Source organism: Henckelia pumila, chromosome 2 (assembly GCF_033568475.1).
Source record: "Henckelia pumila isolate YLH828 chromosome 2, ASM3356847v2, whole genome shotgun sequence".
Classification (NCBI taxonomy): Eukaryota; Viridiplantae; Streptophyta; class Magnoliopsida; order Lamiales; family Gesneriaceae; genus Henckelia; species Henckelia pumila.
The window spans coordinates 83,215,494-83,229,396 of record NC_133121.1 but is presented as its reverse complement, the minus strand read 5'-3'; positions in this window follow the sequence as shown (position 1 = coordinate 83,229,396).

Genomic DNA, 13,903 nt, shown 5'->3' with positions numbered 1-13,903 from the left:
TATTCCTCACAAAAAGCACTGGATCACCCCAAGGCGATACGCTAGGTCGGACGTATCCCTTGGCAATCAAATCCTCTAACTGCTCCTTCAACTCTTTCAATTGTAACGGAGCCATACGGTAAGGCGCTTTCGAAATAGGCTGAGTACCTGGTGCAAGTTCAATGCTAAATTCGATCTCTCGAATAGGCGGAAAACCAGGAATCTTGTCTGGAAATACATCAGGAAACTCGCTAACCACTGGTATCTCAGTCAACTCAGGGCTAGACCTCTGGACATCCACTGTATAAATCAGAAATCCCTTTGCTCCTCTCTGTAGCAAACGAGACATGGATAACACCGAAATCAAAGGAATTCTGGATCGAGAACCCTTACCAAAAAACTTCCAATCGTCTGCCATCTCAGGTCTGAATCGGACCACTTTCTGAAAGCAATCTACTGTCGCCCTATACTTGGTCAAAGCATCAATCCCGACAATACAGTCAAAATCAGATAGTCCAAGTACAATGCAGTTTATCTCAATCGAATTCCCTTCGGATTCTAATACACAATTTCGGACCAATCTCACCGAAATAGTTTCTCCACCCAAAGGTGAAGTAATAGAAACAACATTAGATAAAGGCTCAGCAATTAAATCATGCATCACGACAAATCTTTCAGAAATAAAATAGTGAGAAGCACCCATATCAATCAAAACATACGTAGGATAACCAAAAATCGAACAGTTACCTGCTATCACGTCATTCGGAGCTGCATTGGCCTAATCCTCTGTCAAGACAAACACCCTCGCCTGGTGTCGAGGAGGTTGGTTCTGATTCTGTTTACCTCCCTGACGAGACTGCTGCTGGGGCTGAAAAGAATGGACTGCAGAAGCTGATCTCTCGGGCTGAGCTGGCGGTCGAGAAGAACTTCCGCTCTGAGCTCTATCGGATCCCCGCTGAGGACAGACTCTAGAAAAGTGACCCGGCTGCTGGCAGATGTTACAACTACCAAACACGCCTCGACACTGGTCACTGGGGTGACGACCTCCACATTTACTGCACGATTCTCCTGAAAACCCTGAACCCTGTCCAGAACTGAACTGTCTTGAGCCACTGGAACTGGATGAACTGCTCCCAGACTTCTTAAATTGCTTTCCTTTCGGTCGATACTGATCTTTCCTATTTTTGCCACTGTTTCCTCCCTCAACCCTCTGAGACTGATTCGACTGCTGAGAAGGTTGGTACTGATACTGAGACTGTTGAGGTTGAAACTGAACGGGCTGATTCTGAAAAGATCTCTGCTGCTGCTGAGGAGCTATCTGATTTCCTCGTTGCATCAATAGTCCAGCTTCGGCTCCCTTTGCCTGATCCATAGCATCTTCGAAGTTGTTGGGTCTCCCGGTATTGACCAAAGTGAAAATCTCTGGATTCAAGCCGTTGATGAAATGATCGGCTTTGGCTTCTTCATTTTCTGAGACGTAAGGTGCGAACTTCAAGAGACTGTCGAACTTGCTCACATAATCCTCGATGCTCAATTTCCCTTGCTTTAAATTCGCAAATTCGGAACCCTTTTCCTTTCGGTACGACACAAGGAAGAATCGCTTATAAAACTCAGTCTTGAATAAACTCCAAGTGACAGTGGTGCCTCGATTCTCATTCGCCCTCTTGGTTGTGTTCCACCAATTCTTAGCAACACCCTGAAGTTGGTGAATGACTAACCTGATTCTGCGGTCATCAGTATAGTCGAGGGAATCAAAGAGCTGATCAATGTCATCTAGCCAACTTTCACAGTCAATGAAGTTCTCGGTACCCGTCAATGTAGGCGGTCGGAACGATCGAAATCTCTTCAATAGAGTTTCCATAGGGGTCGCGGTTGCATCAAACTGATCCACTCCAGTACTACCCTGATCATTCGGAAGAGTTATTACTGGCTACGGATTCTCAGTAGAAGGAGGAATCAAAGGTGGTTGATTCTTTCGCGCAGATCGTCGAGGTGCCATCTGATATCAAAGGTTTAGGACACAATATCTCAATCACAATCTCAATCTCATAACCTCGGTGTCCAAAACTCTGCTATGAGTAATCATGAATCTCAAGGATATTCGAGGACAGATGATAGCACAAATACAAATATATATCACGTAATTCCTGCTTTATAAATTAAATCACAACTCATGTAATTCAATTAATCCAAGAATAAATAAAACATACTTGCACGTATTTAAATAATCATTTAAATAAATCAATCACATGCGAGAATTCAATTCATGCGGACTCGATCTACCCCGCTCACTCTAGTTCAATTCCAAGAATCTTATATCTCTGATACCACTTAATGTGAGACCCCGTTTTCTAATCGTCTAATCTGGGACTAAACAATAATTAAGCATCATTAATCAAAAGCCAAAAGAAAAGGAATTTTTTTTGGATGAATAGTGCCGCGCTTGATCCTACGAGTTCGTAGGATCGAGCGCACCACAAATGCTCTAGGTGCTGCCCGAGAAATTCAAGGGCTGCGCTCGATCCTATGAACTCGTAGGATCGAGCGCACTCAAAAATGCAAGGTTTCTGCCTCAACAAAGAACAGGCCGCGCTCGATCCTACGAACTTGTGGGATCGAGCGCGCCCTCTGCCCAGAAAACAACAGAACAAAAATTAAGGCTAACCAACTCCATTCAAGTCATTCAATACTTCAAAATATAAATATGCACTACAACTCCACATGCATATACAATACAATACAAGTCGAATACAATCTAAGTTCGATGATATCAATCAATCGACTAATCAAAATATCCAAGTTCAAAAGACCCGACCCTACGACACGGTGTCTCAATTCTATCATTCTCACCCCGAGCTAACCCAGACGACTCGGTCCGGCTCCTGATCCTCCTGTTGTCAAGTACACATACAAACAAAAACAACAGCCAGATAACCCGGTTAGAAATATAATTTTTAAGTAAAAGAGACAGGCATACAATAACAATTAAACATCTCATATAGAATTGTATCAATCATCAATAAATTGAAATGAGAATGGATGTATGCATGACTTCAAAACTCGGGACTATCAGATAATCGAAATATCAATCGGTACTCGGTTGGGATTCCGGAGTCAAGTCATTACGAACAACCACCGACACTCCTATTCGGGGTGGATGTCGCACAACTTAACTCCTAGACTTCAGAGCAACTATAAGAAGTATTCTAGCACTTGAAAAAACTTGAAATCCAAGACCACTTCAATATAGCTCCCTAAATTGTCTAATTTCAAAACGAATCGAATATTTGGCTCAATATGAATGCAAGTGTAAACAGATAAATCAATCAAGTTCACACCAACAAATAAACATGCATTATGTGATTTTTGGGGCTCGAGAATCAATCGAACTCGAGTATTCAACCCCATTCAATTCAATGTCGTCTTTTATCTTTTTAAGTTCGTCGAGGATTCAAATCTGAAAATAACAACGAACTCAATCAATAATGAATCAAATCATAACGAATCATAACGAAGAAGCTCAATAATATACCGTTTTCAATTCTCGAATCGATTCAAACTTCCAAGTTCATTCCAAACCCGAATATTTCAATCAAACTCTGAAATGTAGAACATACGGATTCGATATCAATTCATCAACTCAAGAAAAACCCGGGAATCAAACCGAAACAATACAACCGATAATCCAAAACTCGATTTCGACGGCATAACGACTATAAATGGTCAAACCAAAAATCAACAACAACATCAACCAACTCTAAACAACTCATATCATCTTCCAATCCATCAAAAACAACCAAATCCAATCATAATCACAAAACCCATTTTCGAAATTATGCTCCGAAAATCATATAAAATCCAAAATTCGTTCTTTTTTTAAACCGACTTCGAATACACGGTCTATGCTAGCTCAAGAACAACATACCCGAAAATTATCAAATTCTGACAACCCGAAAAAATTCAAAGTACATGGATCGTAGCAAAACTTACGTCAAAACGAAGCCCTCATTGCGGTGATCGTGAATCTCAACTCGAATCGGAAATCTGACGGTCGGATCGTGCGAATCGGACGGAGCAAGAGCTTGGAACCATTTCCATGGCTTTCTCGGCTTCTAGGCGAGATGGAGGGGAGGAGGAATGAGGGGAGAGAGAGATGCAAACAATAATAATAATAATAATAATAATAATAATAATAATAATAATAATAAAAATAATAATAATAATAATAATAATAATAATAATAATAATAATAATAATAATAATAATAATCCCATGCTTTGACTAAGTCCAACCCTCCAATATTGCAATTCGGCCCCTGAAACTTTCAAATTAAATCGATTCAATCCCGGCTCAATTAATCTCCAAAATAAATAATAATCAACTCTGCTAATCACGAAATAATTAACTTCAGGACCTTACAATATATTTGTTTTTTGACTTGACTATTCTTATCTAAGTTTCGACATAGTCACGTTCTTTTGAATTCTATAGTTGTTTGGTTTTAGTTTATTTCCATCACCTTGCGCGGGATATATTTAAAACTAGTAAATTCAGTTTAAAATGTCTTCCTTTTATATTTAGGGTTAGGATTTAGAAGGCATACGAGCTAATCATTAGGTATTTATGACACCACCCTACATGCTGGTAAAAAGTTTAATGAACCCTCAAAAAAATTAAAAGACTTCCACCTTAAAGCAAGATTAGTCTGATTCATTGCTAACGTTTGCTAAACGTCCACCTAAATGCAATTATTTCACATATATCAGATAAATTTGTCTAAATTATGTGTGATCGATCAAAGCTGGCTCATGAATAATAGATTTTAACTGCGATGATTCTTTTATATATAAACAACTTGTCTGAGTGATATTATTATTTTTTCAATCTTCGCCCATAGAATGGCTATAATGGTTTAATTCATGATGGAATTACTTGGTATTATTTCAAGAAGAATTATGACTGTGATCTGAATAATGTGTTTTGACTATGTGCATAGGATTTGGACATGACTTCTTTTTATGGCCTCAAGACAAATCTATACAAGAATTGGATGAAAATCTTCGAGGCATCGGGAAGCAGTGAATTTCATCAATCGAAGAAGAAAATGTTTTTCTCTTTATGTGAGTACATCAGTCAACGTGTCATCGATCCCATTAAACTTTTTTGTATGATTACCAAGCCTTGACTATGGTGGTAACCTTCTAATTCTATGCAAATGATTACATGGAGAGAACAATGTCATTATTTCTTGGTCTCCATTAAAATTGTTTTTCAGTTACATCATGTATAGACCGTTCTACCCAGTGTTTTGAACTATGATCACTCCCTCATCCCTCTAGTTAAAAAATAACAAAACAAAAATCCGACCACCTTGTCATTTTCAAAATCTGTTTAACATTGCCACACAAGCAACATAGTGATCAATGTTGTCAAGTAATCATTGTCTATATGATTGTATGGAAATATATAATGATTTAGTCAACTGCCAAATCTCTCGTCCGATTCACTATATTTTAAATCATTTTTACATAAAATACGGTTTTTGGACAAGAAATAAACAAGATTGGAAATTTTTTTGTGCCTGGACTTGGATGGTTAGATCCATAATAGACTAAGGGGCATTGGTTTGTAAATAAGAAAAGGCCATGATTGGATTATTTTCATGTAATCTCTTGCCTTCTTGACGCTCTAGTTCTCTTAAGAATAACATGCTTTCTGTTGCAATTCCAACGCTCTAATGTCAATTTTATCCAGGATTGAACATTATGTGTTCCTTAATTTAATCATTATCATTCCAAAGATCTGAACAATGAGTTGCTGCCAAACATAGTTGAATTGTCCTTCCTCAAACCTGTTAATTTGTTTTCTGGTTTTGCATGTGAAGCAAAAGGAAGGTGTACCTGATATTAAGGTAATGTTTGGGAGAGCTTCTAAGAAGCAATTCTCAGTTTTTCATTAAAAAAATTTTGAATTTTTGTGAAATTTTGTTAACGAGAAGCTGAGAAGTGCTTCCTAAAATCTCCCCCAAACACTACCTAATAAAGGTTTCTCAATTCCTTCGCCATACTTTCTTACACTTCTAAACATTATCTAAAAAATTGTGCAATTATACCAGTTCTTTCTGATCAAGGAACCTTTTAATATCTCTCTTGTCAACAAGAATGAAACTAGTGAAAGGCAAATCCATGACCGACTAACTACTGTTCAAGGAAGCAACAAGTAATGGACATCTACATGTCCTGTCACATTTAATTTAGATTCCATTAGGCTGCAGCTGAAACTATCTATGCCATTTATTTGGAGAAAGTACTTCTGTGGTGTTGTTACTTGTGATGGTTTTTGTTGGTAAAAACTTAATAGCCTATTCAATTTTCAGAAAACTGATTCTAAATCAAAGGATTGCGGAAGCGTACCCAGATCTTTGGCCATAGTTGTGATATTGATGATGGTTTTGATCTTCCACTGTAGAGTTTCTTTTAGATTTCTTGATAATCTCAGTTGATGGGGATACAGAGAAAAGTTGTGTCTCTACATGTGGGGACCATAACCTCTTATAACTGACAAAGACAGTTATAATAACTTTTGCCTATTTCTAATTTGGCCCCTCATCAAATTAAGAATTCTGCATATGGTATCCACAATAAATATTCATGATAGTTATGTCCTTAAGTCAAATTTCTTGTTTCAAAAATAGATCACATAATTTTAACTTATTATAATTGATGACCATACACATTCACTTAATTATATAAGTGTCCCAAAATTCTAACAATCTCCCACTGGACACATATATAACATAATGAATGTGATATCCTTAGTGTGCACATCTTTTGTCATCAAAATCTGAGGACATTCTGAACAATCTCGTCCAGTAGTCATATTGACATGGGATCAAAGCGGTTTTCGTTATATCAATCACAACTAAACCCATCAATGGTCACGTACATCAACATAACTAAATGACATAGATCAATCATGAATTAGTGGCATGAAAATTACATGCAAGGTGATCTGTTCATGTCAATTTTCAACTGGTCCTACTTAACTTTAGTGAGATCAAACTTTAAACATAATTGTACAAGTGTAATGAACTGAATAATACTTTATTTAATTCTGATCAGAATAATAAAAAAATACATAAATGTCTATAAAACAATTAAACTGAAAGATAACCAAACTACAAACTCCCACTCAAACTAGAAATCATCGATCTCTACAACACCCATACGAGCAGTATGCTCATGAAAGACACTAGGCGGCAAACCCTTTGTCAAGGGATCTGCTACCATGGAGTTTGTACCTATATGTTCTATAGAAATATGTCCATTTTGTACCCTTTCTTTCACAACAAGGAACTTGATGTCTATATGCTTTGACTTCGTCGAGCTCCTATTGTTGTTGCAATACAATACAGCTGATTTGTTGTCACAAAATAACCCAAGGGGTCTTTCAATCCCTTCCAGAATACGCAGCCCAGTGACAAGGTTCTTCAGCCATATTGCATGATTTGATGCCTCGTAACAAGCCACAAATTCCGCCGCCATAGTGGATGAAGCTGTAAGTGTCTGTTTGGCACTTCTCCAAGAAACGGCTCCACCAGCTAGCAAAAAAATGTAGCCCGAAGTGGATCTCATACTGTCTTGGCATCCCGCAAAATCGGAGTCAGAAAACCCAATGATCTCAAGACTGTCTGACCTCTTATACGTGAGCATGTAATTCTTAGTTCTCTTCAGGTATCTCATTACTCTTTTGACTGCTTTCCAGTGATCCATTCCTGGGTTGCTTAGATATCTGCCCAACACACCTACTATGTATGCAATATCCGGACGCGTACATACTTGAGCATCATGTAATTCTTAGTTCTCTTCAGGTATCTCATTACTCTTTTGACTGCTTTCCAGTGATCCATTCCTGGGTTGCTTAGATATCTGCCCAACACACCTACTATGTATGCAATATCCGGACGCGTACATACTTGAGCATACATAAGACTTCCTACCGCCGAAGCATATCTTTTGCATTTCTTGAATTTCAAGCTTTCCTTTAGGGCACTGTTTGAGACTAAAGTTGTCTTCTTTAGCGACTGGGGTGTTTCCTGGTTTACAATCTTGCATACCAAATCTCTTGAGTACTTTATCGATATAGCTCCTCTGCGACAATCCAAGAATACCTCGAGAACGATCTCGATGTATCTGGATTCCTAATACAAATGAGGCTTCACCAAGATCTTTCATCTCGAAATGTCTTGACAAAAAACTCTTGGTTTGGTGCAATAAGCCTATATCGTTTGTGGCAAGCAAAATGTCGTCCACATATAAAACCAAAAATATGTGCTTACTCCCATTGAACTTTTGATACACACAATCATCGACTAAATTCACCTCAAAACCAAAGGAGAGAATTATTTCATGAAATTTATGGTACCACTGACGAGACGCTTGCTTAAGCCCATAGATGGATTTCTTTAATTTGCAAACCATATTCTTTGGGTCTCTCGACACAAAGTTTTCTGGCTGCACCATATATATTGTTTCATCAATGTCGTCATTGAGAAACGCAGTCTTTACATCCATCTGATGTAGCTCCATATTGAAATGCACGACAAGTGCCATGATTGTCCTAAAAGAGTCTTTAGTTGAAACCGGAGAAAAAGTCTCTTTATAGTCAATTCCGTATTTTTGAGTAAAGCCTTTTGCTACAAGACGAGCTTTATACTTTTCCACATTACCGTTTGAATCCCTTTTGGTCTTAAAAATCCATTTACAACCAACAGGTTTTGCACCTTCCGGTAATGGGACAAGTTCCCAAACTTTATTGTCTTGCATTGACTTATACTCTTCATTCATTGCTTTGATCCACTTTCCCGAATTCGAACCTTCTATGGCTTTCTAAAAGTTGATAGGATCATCTTCCATCATGCCAACATTATCCTCATGTTCCTGGAGAAATACTACATAGTCATCTGAAATAGTACTTCTCTTTTCTCTCATGGACCTCCGCAATGGCACTTGTACCTCAATTACTTCTTCAAGAGGTTGTTGAGTTTGTACCTCTGGGAGAGCAACGATGTCTTGATTTTTTGGAATTCCGATATGATCAATGATTAGAGTGGAATCTTGATCATTGTCTAAAACAATCGGAATAGGAATCAACTCCTCATTAATCGTAGTAGAAGTTGATTCTTCCTCAAAGACAAAGTCCTTTATTTTATTCTTCCCCCCAAACTCAATATCCTCGAAGAATGTAGCTGTACCCGTCTCAAAAATTGATCTTGATTTGGGATCATAAAATTTATAGCCCCTTGATCGCTCGGAATAGCCAATAAAGTAGCTGCTCACAGTCTTGGGGTCCAATTTATTCTCATGTGGCCTATAAGGCCTTGCCTCAGCTGGACATCCCCAAACATGAAAATGCTTTAGACTGGGTTTTCGCCCGGTCCAAAGCTCAAAAGGTGTTTTAGCAACTGCTTTTGTCGGCACCCTATTCAGAATGTATGCTGCCGTCTTTAGTGCCTCACCCCAGAGTAATTCCGGTAATGATGAATGATTAATCATGCTCCTTACCATATCCTTAAGAGTCCGATTTCGTCTTTCCGCTACACCATTCATGCTCGGAGATCCCGGCATGGTTTATTGTGGGACGATACCTGTCTCCTCTAGGTACTTGGCAAAAGGCCCTGGACGTTGTTCACCCGAACCATCGTTCCGACCGTAGTATTCACCACCACGATCGGATCGTATTTTCTTTATCCTTTTGTCGAGTTGATTTTCAACTTCAACCTTAAATGACTTGAACACGTCCAATGTTTGAGCCTTTTCATGAATAAGAAATATGTATGCATATCTTGAAAAATCGTCTATGAATGATACAAAGTAGCGTTGACCATTCCAAGAAGATGTTGGAAACGGCCCACAGACATCCGTATGTATCAACTCTAAGACTTTCGTAGCTCTATATGCACCTAATCTCTTCCCTTTGGTTTGTTTTCCTTTAATTCAATACAGACATTAAAATCCATAAAATCAATGGAATTTAGAATTCCATCCGACACAAGTCGTTCTACTCTATTTCTAGAGATGTGACCTAAGCGCTTGTGCCATAATGCACCCGAATTAGCATTATTTAGCTTTCGTTTTGTACCTTTTGATTCAACATTTAGGGTTTTATTATATGAAGCATTTATGTCAAGCAAATATAGATTGTCATATTGCATAAGCGAACCAGTTCCAACAATACTAGAATTAATAGATAACATAAACTGATTGTTTCCAAAGGAACAAGTATAACCAAATTTGTCCAAATAACAAACAGAAACCAAATTCCGTCTAAACGACGGTACAATAAAAGTATCCATTAAATCCAAGTAAAAACCAGTACTTAATAACAACCTAAAGTGCCCTATTGCTTCTACATCTACCGACTTTCCATCGCCCACGTAGATACGTCTTTCAGCATCATTTGGCTTTCGGTAGCTCAGGCAACCCTGCATTGAAATACTGATGTTAGTAGTAGCACCAGAATCTAACCACCAAGTATTTATAGGCACTGAAGCTAAATTTACTTCAGAACAAACCAAATTAAGAAATTTACCTTTCTTTTCACGCCATGCGCGATACTTGGCACAGTCCTTCTTTATGTGTCCGGGCCATTTGCAAAAGAAACAAAGGTCACCACCTTTATTTTGTTTCTTCTCACGTGAACCCGCAGCATCCTCATTCTTTCTTTTCTTGCCCTTGTCCTTAGAGGTGCTTGCCAAATGAGCACTTTCTGTCTTTTCTTGCTTCAATCTCTCTTCCTCTTGAACACAGTGAGAAATCAATTCATTCAAACTCCACGTTTCCTTCTGACAGTTAAAACTGACCTTAAAGTGGTTGAATTGAACCGGAAGAGAAATCAGAATGAGATGCACAAGTAGATCCTCATGCAAATCAAGCTTGAGTGCCTTCAACTTCGAAGCAAGATGAGACATCTCCATGATGTACTCCCTTATGTTTCCCTTGCCTTTATACTTCATTGAAATCAAGCTCTTCAGAATAGTGCTTGTTTCAGCCTTATCGCTTTTGGCAAAGCGCTTCTCGATCTCAGCAAGGTACTCCTTGGCATTGGTGGTGTCCCCGAACACCGCACCCCTAAAAACCTCCGGAATGGCGCGCTTGATAATCATTAGACTCATGCGGTTGGAATGATCCCACTTCTCAAATATAGCTCTCTCTCTCGAGGAGCTAGTTGCCGAAGGAACAGTGGGTTTCTCTGTCCGAATCGCAAGGTCCATGTCCATGCACCCAAGAACTATCAGAATGTTCTCCTTCCAGTCCTTAAAGTTGGTACCATTAAGGACCGGCACAGAATTTAGGTTAGCAGAAATAGTTGCAACATTCACTGAAAAAAAAAAAAAAAACAAACAAACAAACACAACTGAAATATAAATATCATGCTCACAATCATAATTATCAATAAAATTCAAAATAACTGGCAATCCCATCTCAAGATACCTAGCGCACTATTAATTTCAAGTCTTTGGACATTAAAATTAACTGCAAGTGATACTCTTGTTGCAATAATCAAACACTAACAATCATGCATGACAAATAACAAACCTCTCTTTGGATTGATTCATTATTTGCATGTAAAATTTTGACAATCGTTACATGTTTACTATCACAAGTAATTATGTAATTCGGCCAAATATTAACCTTCTTTTGAGCCGATTAATAATCGCATGAACATACACACTTACAAACATTCAAAATTCTTCATGAACAATCTACATAAGAGTGATCACTTTGGCGACTTCTTATTTCAATTTATTCAGTCGGAATGATGAACTATAATAACTTTATTATATAGTATGCCAATTCATTGAATTAAAATTGAAACCTCACGGTGATATAAGGAAAAAATATCAATTTACCATGTAAAACAAATAATTGTATCAAGGATTTCAACCCACAATATCATAAACTTATATGAGTAAAACCTTTCATGTACAGACCCATAGATTAATGCAAACATGAAAGCTGTACGGCCCTGCAAAGAACCAAATTTTATTTCTTATGCGATTAAAAAATATAATAATAATATCCACCACAGAATGGCCCATAGATTACCGCAAACAAGAAATCCATACCAGCACACCACGACAACCAAAATTTGCGATTGAAAAATGGTTCAGTAAAATTGAATATTAATCGCATTTAAAAAACAAAACAAAATCATGACAATTAAATATATATATATGACCGAATCTTATTTGTGAATCACAGTCACATAATAAACTGAATATATATAGAAGAAGAAATCGAAGGGAAAAAAAAAAAAACAAATTCCGAATTCTCTAAAATTTGAATAGGTGCTCTGATACCATTGTTGGTAAAAACTTAATAGCCTATTCAATTTTCAGAAAACTAATTCTAAATCAAAGGATTGCGGAAGCGTACCCAGATCTTTGGCCATAGTTGTGATATTGATGATGGTTTTGATCTTCCACTGTAGAGTTTCTTTTAGATTTCTTGATAATCTCTGTTGATGGGGATACAGAGAAAAGTTGTGTCTCTACATGTTGGGACCATAACCCCTTATAACTGACAAAGACAGTTATAATAACTTTTGCTTATTTCTAATTTGGCCCCTCATCAAATTAAGAATTCTGCATATGGTATCCACAATAAATATTCATGATAGTTATGTCCTTAAGTCAAATTTCTTGTTTCAAAAATAGATCACATAATTTTAACTTATTATAATTGATGACCATACACATTCACTTAATTATATAAGTGTCCCAAAATTCTAACAGTTTTTGCTTCCCTTGTCTTGTTTGTGGGATGGCTTGGAGAGTAGGAGAATAGCATTAGTGGACTGGGCAATTTCCTTGTATGACTTCTCTGCACACATAACATCTATTTGTAACTAACTTTATTGATGGTGTTATTCGCTTTGTCTAGGCAATAACTATCGTGATATAATGCACCACAACAAGAAGCCTTTTTACCTCAAAGGTTCCGAGGAAGATTCAAATACCATGGATGCTTACCTGATGAATTCTGTATGTACACGAACCGATTTTTTTTTTCCAGGTTTACTCGAACATGCACATATATTTTTGCAGTCTCAGTTTCAGTGTGGTTAATCCTTTTGTTACAAGAGTTTTCATTTTGTCATTGTGTTATCTGTTACATTGGTTGGCCGATTTTCTTCATTTACTCACTTGCCAATGGTTCACTGATAATTGAACTTATCGTGTTTATGCAGTTGAATCATATCTTTAGAAGTAGAGATCTTATGTCGAAAAATGATAGAAAATTGGCTAAGAATCAAGAAAATATGGAGGGAATAAACCTTAACACAGAAGCTTACCTCGACCGTGGGTTTACGCGTCCAAAGGTATTTCCTGGTTTTCCTCTTCTTTTTGTCAACTTTAGTCTTTAAATAATACATTTAGTCTTTACTAATTACCCCGCCAGCTTTCATAAAAAAAATCCACTTGATGTTCATGTATATGCCCTCGTTAAGTCCCCATACATCTTATGTATAAATTGTTTCATGTTTAGGTAGAGTTTGGGAGAGCTGAAACACTACCTTATTGATTCAGGGAGATAGGGGGAGGGAGCAGGAGTTTTGTCAATTTTTCTAGAGCTAAATGATAGTTAAAATTTAAATATGCCAAGGCATCTTTGTCACTTGGGCTTGAGAATGTATGAATGTTTGTCTTTGTCATGTTTATCACACTTTTAAATTGAGATGCACACACTAAAGATTATCTCACTTTTGATTTTTCTATATAATTAGAATAATGCCATGCCCAATATAACTAATTTGACACTTGAGAGTTGGTTTCTTAATATTTTTAAAGCAGTCTAAGCATCTTCAATGTCATGTACTTGATGCATTTGGATGAATTAGACCAGCACCACATTATGGTTTA